Consider the following 15,421-nt stretch of genomic DNA (forward strand, 5'->3'; position numbering starts at 1 on the left):
TTGTGCTCTGTCTCTCTCTCTGTCAAATAAATAAATAAAATCTTTAAAAAAAAAAGTCTCCAGAGATTGCCAAATATCCCCTGGGGAGCAAAATCAGTCTGGTTTCGAGCCACTGCCTTAATGTCATCGGTTCCCATCCTCCTTGACTATGGGTACCATTGTCAAAACCCTCCTTCCGAAGACTCTCCTTAACGTGGCTTTCTCAACACTGCCCTCTGACTCAGTATGCAAGGACATATTGATATTCAAAACATGTTTACAGAGGGGACCTAGCAGTTGCTCACATGTCTTTTGCTCACCTCCCCTTAACCAATTATCTGCAAGGGAGACAAGAAATGTGACCTTCATGGTGGCAGTCATGTCTAGCTAAAGACTGGGGTTCTGGTCCCACAGTACTTCCGGATCCTGTCTTTTTCCCACTTTCCCCCCTTCCCACTGGCTGGATGTGCAGATGCGGTAGTGTTGAGTCATCGTGGACTGTATGAGCAAGGTCATGACCCCAAGGTTGTTGAAATAAAATGACAGGAGGACCCTAGGTCTCTGACCCCCCAGAGCCACTATACCAGCCCTAGACTGCTTACTCTTGAACTGTTATGTGACAGAAAGAAATATACTTCTGGGGAGACTGGCTGGCCACTCTTGAGCATGCAACTCTTGATCTCAGGGTTGTGAGTTCGAGCCCCACATGGGGCATAGAGATTACGTGAAAATAAAATCTTCCAAAAAAACAAAAATGAAATATACTTCTGTCTGGTTTAAGCTACTATTACGAGAGCGTCACTATGACATCAGCTGAACCCACAACCTAATCAATAAAGATTCCATCAAGTTCAACTCTCACTTCCAGCCACTCTCAGATCTGTCTCCAGCCGCTGCAACTCTCCCAAGCTCTGAGTCCACATTTCAGTTACCTATTGGGAGCAGCAACTGGATACCCACCCGAAATCTTTAACTTTCTATATCTAACCCCGTCCACTAACTTGTCCTGCTATTTTCTCTAGTGCTTCTCAAAAATGCATCCCATTCTCCAAGTTACTCAGGCTCCAAATCTTAAAGGCGCATCTGAGTCACCCCACAGGAGTCCATCCCGAAGCCTGGCATGTGGTAGGCACAAAAATGTTCAAGTTAAAGGGCTCAAGCGGCTTTGTCCAAAGCCACACATCTAGTTAGAAATGTTTTGCTAGATGATGGAGACTGCACATTCAGATGATAGACGATGTCCTGCTTTTTTTTTTTTTATGGGGCTGACAATGTCATGAGGACACAGGCTTCTTAGGAAAAGGTAGTGATTTGAGAAATTCTAAACTACAATTTAAATAAGTGTTGTGCCATTTTGAGCCTTTGGCACACCATGCACTATAATTATACCCATGTGTCTGTGTAATACAAGATACAATATAAGCATTTCATGTATTTTCACGGAGTAGAAGTGACTCTTCTCCCGAACATGCCCAAGCCTGCCTAATTCATTGTGGGCCAGGAAGTATTTAGAACACTGAGATATTTTTGAAACTAAGAATCATTGTGGGATCCTCTGGGTCAGTTTTAAGCAAATCAGAGAATACCATAGTCAATATTTGAGCCATATGGCCTGCTTTTACAATTGAATGTCTGTAGCCAACCTTGTTTATGTGCCCATAATTTTCTTTTTTTTAAGATTTTTGAGCTATAGAAAGAGAATCAGTATTCATTGTGTATCTACTTAAGCATGTGGCTAAATGCCCTAGTGGTTATCATCACAGCCCGAGGAGGTAAGTAGGGACTGCAAGATATGGGAAAGTGGGAAGACAGGCAGCAGGACCATTTGGCCAGGCTTCAAATGATGGGGCCTTCAATTTTCTCTGCTTTTCAGAAAGCAGATTTGAGCACGGCTGGTTGAAGCCTTGAACTATATCCTCCAACTCTTTCTAAAAGCCATTTGCCCCAGTTGCCTTGGCCTGGACTAGTCATTCACAGCTACGTGTAAATTCCAGCTGAGTTTGTGATCACGAAACTATCCCCTTGGCCACTTAGGAGACAATGCTCGTGTTACTATCGCGCTGGCTCACAAGGAAACCTTTTTTCCTCCAGAGCACAAGGGAAGATGCTCTTTGGGAACATCTAGCTATTTCTATGAATATAATAGAAAGACTGATTAATAGCACATACTCTTGGAGATTACAAATTGCATATATAATAACCCGTATTATCAATATACTTGTTTATTATAATTTTAAATTTCTGAATCATAAAAAAACGATTCCTTACAATTTTCTACGTTTTACCTTTCCCTTTATTCATTTTATTTTTTTTTTAAGATTTTATTTATTTATTCGACAGAGATAGTGACAGCCAGCGAGAGAGGGAACACAAGCAGGGGGAGTGGGAGAGGAAGAAGCAGGCTCACAACAGAGGAGCCCGATGTGGGGCTCGATCCCATAACGCCGGGATCACACCCTGAGCCGTAGGCAGACGCTTAACCGCTGTGCCACCCAGGCACCCCCAGTTTGCATATTTTAGTATTCACAGAGTTTCAGTCACCATTTTTAAAGGTATTGTTTAATTAGACACTGAATTCCAGAACTTGGGTCTTGCCCAGGAAATAATTTATTTAAAAGTAACTGCTTTGCCTACTTTTGGACGTGAAAGTAAATATTTCATGTCACCAAATTTCTTTGTATCAATACATTAAAGATGTCCTGGTTTGTCTCATTATTTTTCAGCCCCCAGTACTAGCTAGATCAAAGGGCAGGACGGAAGCGTCAAAATGTCACCATGGCGTTGGGTGGTATGCTTAGTTGCATTTTACACATGATCAGAGGGAGTCTCAGAGGTGAAGTAGCTGTATCATTGGGTTATCAGCCAGGCTCACAGTGAATTTCCCGGATCTCTGGAAATGGTTTTGTCTCTGCTGCCTGACACCCTCCCTCCCCAACATTTGATTGGTCTGGGACCAGACACCTGACCCATGCCAGGCCAATCAGACTTCTTTCTAGGATATTTGATATTGGAATAGGGGAAAGAGACCAGGACTTCTCTAATGGTGAAGTTATGACTCATGAGACACAAGCGCTACCAGAAGGCATGATCCCCTGTCTGGAGAGAAAGCCAGACGGAAAGAATAAAGCCAAACATATTAGAGAGGAGAAAGAAAAAAAAAAATCCATGGGAGAGCGTGTCCTGGAGGCATTTAAGTCCCTGACTCCAGTTACCCCCAATTCTAGATGCTCTTGGATCCTTCCACTCAATTCCCCTTTTTGCCTAAGCTGAGTCAAGTCGTCTTTATGCCACTGGTAACTGGAGAGTAAAGAGGCCTGAACTGGAGGAGGAGACCCTGGAGCCCGTGCTCTTTTTGCCACAGTAGACCAAGATCACCTGATTGCTCAGATCTTGTCCCCGCAACGTGAGAATGAACAGCACAAAGGCACCAAACCCAGCCCTTCAGCCTCATGTGATTCGCACCCATGTTCAGCTTCACTTTCCCACAGAGCGTGGGAAGCCGATGTTCCCACTGATGTACGTTTAAAAATGACACGCGCCCCTTAGGGCATGGGCTCGGAAGGAAATGTTACACTCCTAGCTATGTGTCTACACTGGACTTGGGCGGCTTGGTGAATAATCAGCCCAGTGAAGCCGCACCCAGACAAATTCATACAGGCTTGGGAGGATGGGAAGGGAAAAGAAAAGAAGTAGAAAATGTGAGCTAAAGGCAAAGATAACAGGCCTCTCCATGGTTATATGCTTTGCTTCTCCCAAAGTCCCTTCCCACGCCTCATCTTATTTTGGGTCCCATGGCAACGCAAGAGGGAGAGAGAGCAGGTGCAGGCTAACCTCCACTTTACAGAGAAGACTGTGGAAAGACACCTACCCCAGTGCCAGGAGCATAGCAGGTGCTCATTCAACTCATCCCTTCACTTCACATGCTACCGATGTTCAGATGTTCAGCGACCGTTTGATGAATGAATAAATGTGGGGCAAAGGCATGAAGTGACTTGTCCGATGTGACAGAGCTAATCAAGGACAGAGGAGGCACTGAAACGTGGGTTGCCTCGCTCTGCACCCGACCACAAGACGCTGCGAGCATTTCCAGCGCCTTCATGAATTCATGCATTGCAGGTTGAGAGACCTTAATTCTCCACTGCATGAGACGCAGTGCCCTTTGCCACTTCTCAGGCTTGCCAGCCGAAAGTTCTTCAAATAAATGCTTACTGGCCGTAGACATTATTAGACCTTCTAGCCTTGAAAGGTCTTGCTTCCCAAGCAAGCTGTTTCAGAAACCTAGGACTCCAGCACAAAAATGCTCAAGGAAAAAAAAAAAAGAGTGATTCCTGCAGGAGCTAGCAAGTGATTTATGGGTCAAACGTGCAGTCCCAATTCCCTTTTTGCTAGTCTCAATGGCATGAGAAGCTAATTCGGGGAGGCAGAAGGACATTCCATTGCCCAAGTTGTGTAAAAGGGAGGTGGAAACCCTGCCCTTCCATAGCCCGCAATCCCAGCGGCAGGAAACACGGTTTCTCCTGCTGAGCACGTGAAGATGATTGAGGCCTGTCGTTGCTTTATTCCCTTGTCACCAGAGGAATATCAGTTCAGAAATCACACGCGGAAATTAAATCAAAATTTAAATGGGGGGGCGCCTGGGTGGCACAGCGGTTAAGCATCTGCCTTCGGCTCAGGGCGTGATCCCGGTGTTCTGGGATCGAGCCCCACATCAGGCTCCTCCGCTATGAGCCTGCTTCTTCCTCTCCCACTGCCCCTGCTTGTGTTCCCTCTCTCGCTGGCTGTCTCTATCTCTATCGAATAAATAAATAAAATCTTTTAAAAAATTTAAATGGGGATGCAGGCGTTGCTGTCACTTGGGGAATGTCCCCCAGCTGAAGCGGCAGAAGCTCTTCCTGCACCCCCTGGGAGCCATCTGTCACTGACTCCCCCGGTACCCGACAGAAGCTTCTGTTCCTGGGGCAGGCTGAATCAGCTGGGCGTGAATCCCCAACTCAGATCTGTCTTGGACAATCCAAGTTCCTGGCTAGATTCCAACCAGACCCGATCCTGAGGAAACAGAGTAAGTCCCAGGGAAGAGGATTCATTGCTTAGGGCAGCCTCTTTGGGGTCAGTCAGCCACAATCAACTTGACCTCCCCTTGGGGTGTGGAGAAAATGAGCCCTGGGACTTATCCCGGGTCCCAGGGTAGCTCCAGGCACCTGGTAATTCAAGCAGAGCAACTGGGCGGTGCAGGATAAATGCTGAGCGGTACAGCCCTCCTGGGGTGGACCACCTCAAACCTCGAGTGAAGGAAGGACATTGTAAATTGCATTGGTCCGCCTAGGTTGGTGAACAGTATCCAGAGAATTTATTAATACCAAAGTCGGGCGGGACGCCTGGGTGGCTCAATCGATTAAGCATCTACCTTCAGCTCAGGTCATGATCCCAGGGTCCTGGGATAGAGCCCTACGTCAGGGTCCCTGCTCAGCAAGGAGTCTGCCTCTCCCTCTCCCTCTGTCCCTCCCCCACCCGTTCTTGCTCTCTCTCTCTAATAAATACATAAAATATTTTTTTTAAGATTTTATGTATTTATTTGACAGAGACAGCCAGCGAGAGAGGGAACACAAGCAGGGGGAGTGGGAGAGGAAGAAGCAGGCTCCCAGCGGAGGAGCCCCACATGGGACTTGATCGCAGAACGCTGGGATCACGCCCTGAGCCGAAGGCAGACGATTAACAACTGCACCACCCAGGTGCCCCAATAAATACACAAAATCTTAAAAAAAAAAAAAAAACTCACCAAAGTCACCAAGAGACTGACTTAATGAGGCCACGTTGACCCTTTGCAATGAGCACGCACCCTCCCAGCGCTAGGAGTACTCCAGTCTGAAATTACGCAGGTGCTGGACATTACGCATGACACCTCTATCAGTTGGATGGTCCTAACTGACTTACTGGGTGAGGATCTCTTAGGTGTATAGAGTCATGAGGCCCTGAGTAAAGCTTCCCAAGAGGTCAGCAGCTGTCTTAAAAATTGTGTGTTTCGGTATTTGGCAGGATCACGACCTGAGCCAAAGGCAGACACTTAACCGACTGAGCCACCCAGACGCCCCAATATCCATCTAATTTTCAAATCTTGTTTCCAGGAATGTGTGCTACAGACGCGTGCACAGAAGCAAGCAAGGCTACATGTCCAGAAGCACAAAGATGTTCATTGCCCCCCTGCTTATAATAGTGAGAATCACCCTAATGCCCATCACCAGGGAAATGGTTAAATGAATGACAGTGCAGCCATATGGTGAGAAGCCGTGGACTGGCACAGTGCTATGATATCATTATTTTTTTCTTTCTTAAAGAATAGATGATACAGATGGATGTAAACACACTTAGAAACATATGTTTTTATACATATCTAATCTGGAAAGAAGCACAAGAAACAGAAGAGAGAACTAAGAAAGGACAATTAATTTCTCTAAATCCTTGTATTCAGTTTAAATATTTACAATGAAGCATTATCTTTAAATTTTTTTATTTAAGTTCAATTAGCTAACATAGAGTGCATCATTGGTTTCAGATGGAGAGTTCAGTTATTCATCAGTTGCAGATAACACCCAGTGCTCATCACATCACATGCCCGTCATCCAGTTACCCCATCCCATTATCTTTAATTTTTTTAACTGTTTCTTTCTTCAATTCTATTCCTCGATCTTTTTTCAGAATGATGTCAGCCCAGCCTCTGTCCCACCTGCCATTGTCTAGACCATTAATTACCCAGTGAGCTTGCCGTTGAACTCGATAGGCTTCCGTGAATTGCGTCTCCAAGGTCCCCTCCCTGTCCACCTCTGTAAGGGGAAAAGGTTTGATCATTCGACCTCATTATAGGTGGCTGATGCATGTGGTTGTACGATCATGTTTTCCTAGAAACAGTGATAAACAGACACCTGAATCAGTTAAGGGGGACAAATCCACGTTGTTAATGCTCCTTCTGACCATCTTAATACATACTGTCAAGGGCGCCTGGGTGTCTGCCTTCAGCTCAGGTCATGATCCCGGCGTTCCGGGATGGAGCCCCACATCGGGCTCCCTGCTCAGCAGGAAGGCTGCTTCTCCCTTTCCCACTCCCCCTGCTTGTGTTCCCTCTCTCGCTGCCTCTCTCTCTCTGTCAAATAAATAAATAAAATCTTTTTTTTAATTAAATAATTAAAAAAAAAATAAAACATACTGTCAAAAGAAAGGGTGGAGGTGGGAGCCTGGGTGTCTCAGTCGGTGAAGCATCTGACTCTTGATTTCCGCTCAGGTCATGATCTCAGGGTCATGATCTTAAGGTCGTGAGATCAAGCCCCAGGTCAGTCACCATGCTTAGTGGGGAGTCTGCTTCTCTCCCTCTATCCCTCCGCCTTCCCCTGCTCTCTTTCTCTCTCTCTCTCTCTCTTTCCCTCCCAGAAACAAATAAATCTTTTTAAAAAGAGGGGCGCCTGGGTGGCACAGCGGTTAAGCGTCTGCCTTCAGCTCAGGGCGTGATCCCGGCGTTATGGGATCGAGCCCCACATCAGGCTCCTCCGCTATGAGCCTGCTTCTTCGTCTCCCACTCCCCCTGCTTGTGTTCCCTCTCTCGCTGGCTGTCTCTATCTCTGTCGAATAAATAAATAAAATCTTTAAAAAATAAAAATAAAAGAAAAAGAAAAAGAAAGGGTGGGGGCAGGATGGGGAGTTGTTCAAAAGACAGAGCATTTCAGTTTTGCAAGATGAAAAGAGTTCTGTGGATGGTGGTGCTGGTTGCACAATGACGGACGAACTTACTGCCGCTGAAGCTCACACCTCAAAATGGTGAAAACGGTCGATTTTACGTGCATTGTACCACAGTGAATCTTCCCATGGCCATCAGATCGTGGTTTATTTTTTAAATGGCAACAAGATGATAAAGCAAAAGCAAATGCCCCCTTTTAAATGCATTCTATCCTGATTGATGCCAGCCATTGGAATTTTGGCAAATCAGGCCCTTTCCCTCCTCAATCAAAACAAAAAGTCCTTCATCTGTTACTCAGCTCCAAAGAGATCTATTCGACAGGGTACTATTTTAAAAAGGAAAGACTTTTGCAGGACACCGGGAAGGGAGCCATTTGTAACCCTCTTATAAAGCACCGGGACAGATGAAAATTAACTGGGAGCCCTTATGGCCCGAGGTGCCTGAAAGGAAATGGTGGCCTGTCCAGAGCCCTGCAGCCCTTCCTGCACCCCTGCAGCTCCTGTGCACTCATCGGTCACCCATTAGCATCCAATGGCCCCGTCACATGGGAGATGCCTGACTCCGGCCAGCTCAGGAGAACCAGGGACATAGGGCAAGTTCTGTATACACGAGGAGCTTACTAACTGCAGGCTCGTAATCTGTTGGGTGAGTGAAAGGGAAAGGCTGGCTCTCAGTCCTTGTTCTGATTTCCAGTTCGAATCCAGGCAGACCGCAGGTCTGGAAAAAAATGCTTCTGTCCTCAGAGATTCTAGAAAAATTCTTAGTAGGAAACATTCTGAAAAATCTTTTGAGCCCAGAAAAGGCGTAGGTCTACATTCCCATTCCCACCTAGAGGCTGGCTGCTTCCTTCGCTGCTGCAAGTGTTCTCCTAACTTCTTTGAGCCTCAACTTTGCCATCTGTGAAGTGGGATAATAGTGGTGCCTAGAGGCAACAAGCAAGCAAACAGATAAATAAGTAAACAGGATGATGTTTGATAGAAATAAGGACTATGGGAAATATAAAACAGGGGGATTAATTCATTCAGTGTTCAATTCGAACAAGATGTAGGAGCATCTGGGATGGGCCAGGCCCTGCTAGGTGCTGGAGGTATGTCAATGAGCATAACTGACAGCAATGAGCAACCTGACAGAGATCCCTGCCCACTGCACCTTATATTCCAGCTCCTAGAGGACAGAGGATGTGAGGATAAAAGGAAGGATCCTATGTTAGAAGCAATGGTCGGGGGAAGCCTCTTTAAGGAAGAGACTTTTGATTTGAAGAGGACATCTCTCCAAGAACCTTGCAAGAGAACAGCAGATGCAAAGGCCCTGAGGCAGGAAGGCAGCTTCCAGGAACAGAAAGGAGGTCAGGGGAGCTGAAGCGAAGCAGGAGGGAACTGACACTTTCTGGAAAAGTCCACAAGTTTCCAAACTTCAGAACTATAGGTGGGCAAGGGAGTCCTGGGAATGGGTTTGGAGGATGGGAAGGTTTTCACTTCCTTCTTCCACTTGCTCATTTTCCTGTGCCTGGACCGGAGCCCTGAAAGGGATTCATCCAGCTTTCCAATCTGAACTCCCAAGGAAGTAAGGGTTCCGGTGAGGAAACACTGCTGGGCCACCACCCCTCAGGCAAAAGCCAGTCGCCCTCTCCAAACTTGGGAGGCTCCCTCTGCCAGACGCATACCTCCCTTGCTGGAGGGAGTGGAGGCCCCCAGCACCAGTGCTATAATGGTTGTACTAGATTTTTCCAGCATGCAAGCGTGACCACATGTCACTTCTCTGCGTTGTTAGAGTTCAGAATCTATTTCTGCCCGCAGGTGCTGAACCGGAGATAAGGCGCACTTTGATCGGCTCTGGTTAGGTCTGTTTTCTCCAGGGAAAGTCCCCCCACCCGCAAGCAGCCTGGACGAACCCATTTCATGCTTGTGGATTTCCCACCTCCGGGTGTGAGGCTGTCAGGCCCCACAACTGGCAAAGAAAGGCATCTCTACAAGGGTAGCCTCGAAGGTGTAACATGGTGCTTTGGGGGGTAATTTACACTGGAAGTAGACATTGGAAATCATTCTTCATTTGCAGGTCACTGGCACTTCACACAATGACAAAAGTCACTGGTCCTCATGGTAAGGGGCCAAGTCAGTAATGCCTTTTGCATCTCTCTCTCTCTCTCTCTCTCTCTCTCTCTCTCTCGGGCGTGCACACACACACACACACACACATGCACACACCACTGTGATTTGCCACCTTTTCCTTCAGAGGAAAAAAGGAAGTTCAGAGGCACGAACCCAGGCGGGGCAGAGAGGGGTGGGTCAGGACTTCACTCCTGTGGTGTAAGAGTGAACCACCCTCGCTCGCCCCAGGGCTCACCACTTCCTCCGCAGCTTCTGGGAAGGCCCTCCTATCCCCAGAGTGTGGACAAACTGGCTTCTTTTTTGCACTGCGAGAGCTCCCGCCAGGAACTGCGAGGCGCCAAGGTGGGAACTTGGAAGAAGCACAATTTTAAATTAGGTTGGACGGTTGCCTCTCTGGAAATGGCAAGTTTCTAGAGTATGGCAGAGTCAATATTGTCTGTCCTGATGAGCAAACGTGAGAGGGTCTTCGACATAGAGAAACCACCCAGAGGAGCAGGCGCCCCAACTCCCAGTCCTGGGAAGAGACAGTGGGGTCACCAAAGGGTGGCTGAGAGAGGCTTCACCCATTCCCTGTTAGCAGCCTGCCCTGCTCCCGGGGACTTGATGGGGACATTGATTGACACTGACTATTTCCCTGTCTTTTCTAAAGGGCAAGCCCCCACTCCCACTTTCCATGTGGTTGCCCCTTAAGTCCTCTTGGAGAGAAATTTTGAAGCCACGCTGGTAAGAAAAAACATAATAAAAATAATAATAACTCAAAAACCACTCTGACCCTATGCCATCCACCCTGCCAACCTCAAAATATTTTATATTTATAGAATGCATCATAATTTTCACTCCCCTTTCCCCATAAATGATTGAGTTTAATTTCATGACGAACCCTTCAGGTAATAGGTAGGGGTTATTAGCCCCTTTTTTACTGCAGAGGAAACTGATGCTCAGAGAGGTTTGGTAAGTTGGCCAAGGTCACCCAGCTAATACAGGAAGTGGTGAAACAGGGCCCCAGATCCAAGCATCTGGATTCCGAGTTCCAAAATCTTAACACCATGTCCCCTCTACTCCATGTCACCTCGGATTCGCCCAGCTCTCGGTGGGTGGCAAACAGAGACCGCATGGGCTGAGGTTGGCCGTGGATGACACCGAACCAGCTTTCTCACCAGAAGTGGCAGTGCGTGCTCAGTGACAGCCTCATTACAATGATTAAATCGTCCTGTGTTGGTGACAGATTGGAAGATTGGGGGGCAGGTGGACTATGAACCCAAGAGTGCCTCTGGGACAGCCCAACCAATGAGAACCATCCATCACTAGGAGCTGGCAGGGCCGATGCGCTCCTCCAACATCTCTGGGGACAAGACAGCCGGGGACCCTGATGAGCCAGATGTTATCTACCGCCATTTGCATCTAAAATTCCTCATTTCTTGACATGAATTGATGGAGGAGGCATAAAGGGGTGGTGTAATGGGGTTGGTACTTTCAGCTCCTTTCTGACCTCCATTTAGGGCAACCTCAAGGGGGAAGTTCTCCTAAGGTTAAATGGCTTTAGGTGATGAGCAGGAATGCGTTAGACAACTCAGCCAAGGACTGTCAGAGGCCTGTGGAGGGCAACTTGGCAGAATCTACCAGACTCTTAAACGAATTGAATTTATCCTACAAATATATTCTCTCATGGGCCAAAGAAGTACTCACAAAGCCATTCATCGTAGCATTTGTATTGCTACAAATATCTATTAATGGGGCGCCTGGGTGGCTCAGTCAGTTAAGCATCTGCCTTCGGCTCAGACTGTGACCTCCGGGTCCTGGGATCGAGCCCCGTGTTGGGTTCCCTGCTCAGCGGGAAGCCTGCTTCTCCCTCTCTCTCTGCTCCTTCCCCCCCTGCTCGTGCTCTCTCTCTTTCTCAAATGAATAAATAAAAAATCCTTTAAAAAAAAAAAGAATCATGGCCCACAAGTAGGACCAGATACATAATTCTCAGGGCCCAGTACGAAATGTTGACTCCTTATTCATAAATTATTAAGAATTTCAGAAGATTAGGGGCGCCTGGGTGGTGCAGTCGTTGGGCATCTGCCTTTGGCTCAGGGCGTGATCCCGGTGTTCTGGGATCGAGTCCCACGTTGGGCTCCTCTGCTGGGAGCCTGCTTCTTCCTCTCCCACTCCCCCTGCTTGTGTTCCCTCTCTCGCTGGCTGTCTCTCTCTGTCACATAAATAAATAAAATCTTAAAAAAAAAAAAAAGAATTTCAAAAGAGTAGCGGCAGAACATGAAATCAAGCGTGGGGTCCTTGCAAACGAAGGGCTCCGCTCCACCACACGGGTCTCCCGGGCCCCGGGGAGCCGGCCCTGCACACACACAGCGGCCAGTTGGGCAGAAGGGGGCGGCTTCGACCAGCCCTGCAAAGCAGACCAAACCCATGGCAGCTGGTAGGTTTGCCCCAACAAGGACATCTGGGAACACATTTCCTCACCGGGTCACTTTCCACGCTCACGGCTGCCCTGGTCATGAGCTCAGAAGAGAAACCAAAGCAATAAAACAAACATAAATCAAAAGCAACCGTGTTAATAAAATGGATCCAGAGGGTCAGTGTGGCAGGTGGGACATTAGGATTCAGACAGCTTTAGTACCTTCCTGGAAAAATTACACGAATTGCTGTCAGAGGATCTCAAAGTTCACACAAAATATGTCTCCTGCCTCATTTAACTCCCATTTCCCCGGCAGTAAATTATTAACTGAACAAGCTGGAGCCGGTATAGCTGTGGTTCCAACAGAGGCCTCACATCCGGGCGGAAAACTGCTCAACACTTTGTACTGGAAGCAACCCGAGCGCCAGCACCTGCCTGCAGGGGAAGACTCGTCCGCACGGCGTCCGGCTTCCCTTTGGAGTGGGGTGCAGAGTCCCCGTCAAGGGGCCCAGGTGGCCCTGCAGCCTCAGAGCAGCGGTCCAGAGACCGGTGACCTCATAAGGCCAAGGGCACCAGCGGGGCCCACGGAGGCTGCCAGTGGGGGATCAGAAGGGGAAAGAGGTAGGGAAAGGACAGAGGGGAGGGGATCGACTGAGGACGAGAGAAGAAATACAAGCTTTGGGACAAAATAGATAGTTCCAAAGTGCAGCTTCCCCCTTTCACCGTCCCCATCTCAGTTTCTGAAAGTCCTTCCCGTCTTTGAGGCTCCATTCAGGGAAGATTTCCTCCGGGAAGCTTTTGCTGATTGCCACAGAATGATGTTCCTGCAGAAAGAAATAATAGCAGGGCTCCTGAGCGGCTCAGTCGGTTAAGCGTCTGAGTCTTGATTTTGGATCAGGTCATGATCTCAGGGTCGTGAGATGGAGCCCCGTGTCAGGCTCTGCGCTGGGGGTGGCGCCTGCTTTGGATTCTCTCTCCCTTTCCCTCTGCTCCTCCCTCCCTTCTCTTTCTCTCTCTCTCCCTCTCTAAAAAAATAAATAGAAGAAGAAGGAGAAGAAGGAGGAGGAGGAGAAGAAAGAGAAGGAAGAAGGAGAAGGAGGAGAAGAAATACTAGCTAACATTGGTGGAGAGTTTCCCATGTGCCACCTGCTTCATCTAGTTTAGTCCCCCCAGCCCTTCCAGGTGGACGTTATTACTGCCCCGATTTTGCAAATGAGGAAACTGAGGTACAGAAAGTTGAGTAACCTGCCCAAGGTCACACAGGGGGCAAGTGTGCAGTTGGGACCAGCCTGACTCCAGAGCCCTCGCTTTGGACCATTCAGCACTCCCATTTCCTTCTTCTGCCTCACCGTGTGCCCTCAAGTGGCTCAGGCATGGCTGCTTGTGGTATGGACCGTGGCGCCCTGGCGTCCTGGTGTCACCCCATGCCCGAGAAAGCTCCCTTGAGCCCAGGACTCTGCCTTACTCATACCCCCATTCTTCCAGCAACGCATGACAAGGTCTCGTACACGGTAGGTGCTCAGTAATACCAGTGCCATTCCTTTCTCTCCTCGGACACGTGTGCAAAGAGGATTGTGTCTCAGCTACAGACTGAGGGAAAATATTTACAAATCACATACCCAACAAAGGATTTGTATCCAGAATATATCATGAACTCTCATAACTGAACAAATAGGAAAATGGGCAACTCAATTAAAAAATTAGCAGGAGATAGGGGCATGTGGGGGGCTCAGTGGGTTAAGCAGCCGACTCTTGATTTCAGCTCAGGTCTTGATCTCAGGGTGGTGGGATGGAGCCCCTCGTCATCGTCATCGGGTTCCACGCTCAGCGGAGAGTCTGCTCCAGGATTCTTTCTCTCTCCTCCTCTCCCTCTTCCCCCTCCCCACTCACACTCTCTCTCTCTCTCTCTCTCTCTCTAAAATAAATAAATAAATCTTTTTTAAAAATGAGCAAAATGGGGCACCTGGGTGGCACAGCGGTTAAGCATCTGCCTTCGACTCAGGGCGTGATCCCGGCGTTGTGGGATCGAGCCCCACATCAGGCTCCTCCGCTGGGAGTCTGCTTCTTCCTCTCCCACTCCCCTGCTTGTGTTCCCTCTCTTGCTGGCTGTCTCTATCTCTGTCGAATAAATAAAAAAAAATCTTTAAAAATAAATAAATAAATAATAAAAAATAAATAAAAATGAGCAAAAAACACTAATGCTTGATCAAAGAGGATATTATGGGGATAGCAAATAAGCACATGAAAATACGTTCAATATCATTAGTCATTAGGGAAATGCAAATTAAAACCACGATGAGATATTACTACACAACGATTAGAACGACCAAAATAAAAACTACAGATAATAAATACCACGTTAGGGCAATGATATGGAGCTCTCCTCCATTGCTGGTGAGAATGCAAAATGGAAAATAGTTTGGCAGTTCCTTGTAAAGTTAAACATACATACATTTACCCGGAGACCCAATATCCCCACTCCTGGGCATCTACCCCGGAGAAATGAATATTTATGTCCACACAAAAACCTATAAATGTATAGTTATAGCATCCATAGGTATAGTTGCCAAAAACTAGTACTAGCCCAAATGTCTCTGCATGGTTGAATGGATTTTAAAAAACCCGTAGACCGTCCACACGGTGGAATCCTACTCAGCAATAAAAAGGAACAAACTTTTAGTACGCAACTTGGATGCATCTCAAAGGCATTTAAGCTGAGGGAAAGAATCAAGCCTCAAAAGGTTACATGCTGTATGATGCCATTCACACGCCATTCTCAAATGATAAAACTGCAGGGACGGAGGAAAGATCAGTGCCTGCCAGGGGATGGGGTGGGGGAGGGGCGGCAATAAAGGGATAGCACAAGGGAGTGTGTTGGAGTGATGGAACAATCCTGTATCCTGATTATGGTGGTGGTTATATAAACCTATATATGTGTCAAAACTTACAGAACTACCCACTGGGGAGGGGGCGCCCGGCTGGTTCAATCAGAAGAGCATTCAACTCTTGATCTCGGGGTCTTGGGTGTAGAGATTACTTAAATAAATAAAACTTCAAAAGAAGAGACAGAACTCCCCATTAGTATGGCTATAACCAGGGGCTCTGGTTGGTTCAGTCGGTTAAGCATCTGCCTTCAGCTCAGGTCATGATCCCAGAGTCCTGGGCTCATGCTCGAGTCTGGCTCTCTGCTCAGCAAGGAGCCTGCTTCTCCCTCTC

This window comes from Ursus maritimus, unplaced genomic scaffold (genome assembly GCF_017311325.1).
Source record: "Ursus maritimus isolate PB19 unplaced genomic scaffold, ASM1731132v1 scaffold_24, whole genome shotgun sequence".
NCBI lineage: Eukaryota > Metazoa > Chordata > Mammalia > Carnivora > Ursidae > Ursus > Ursus maritimus.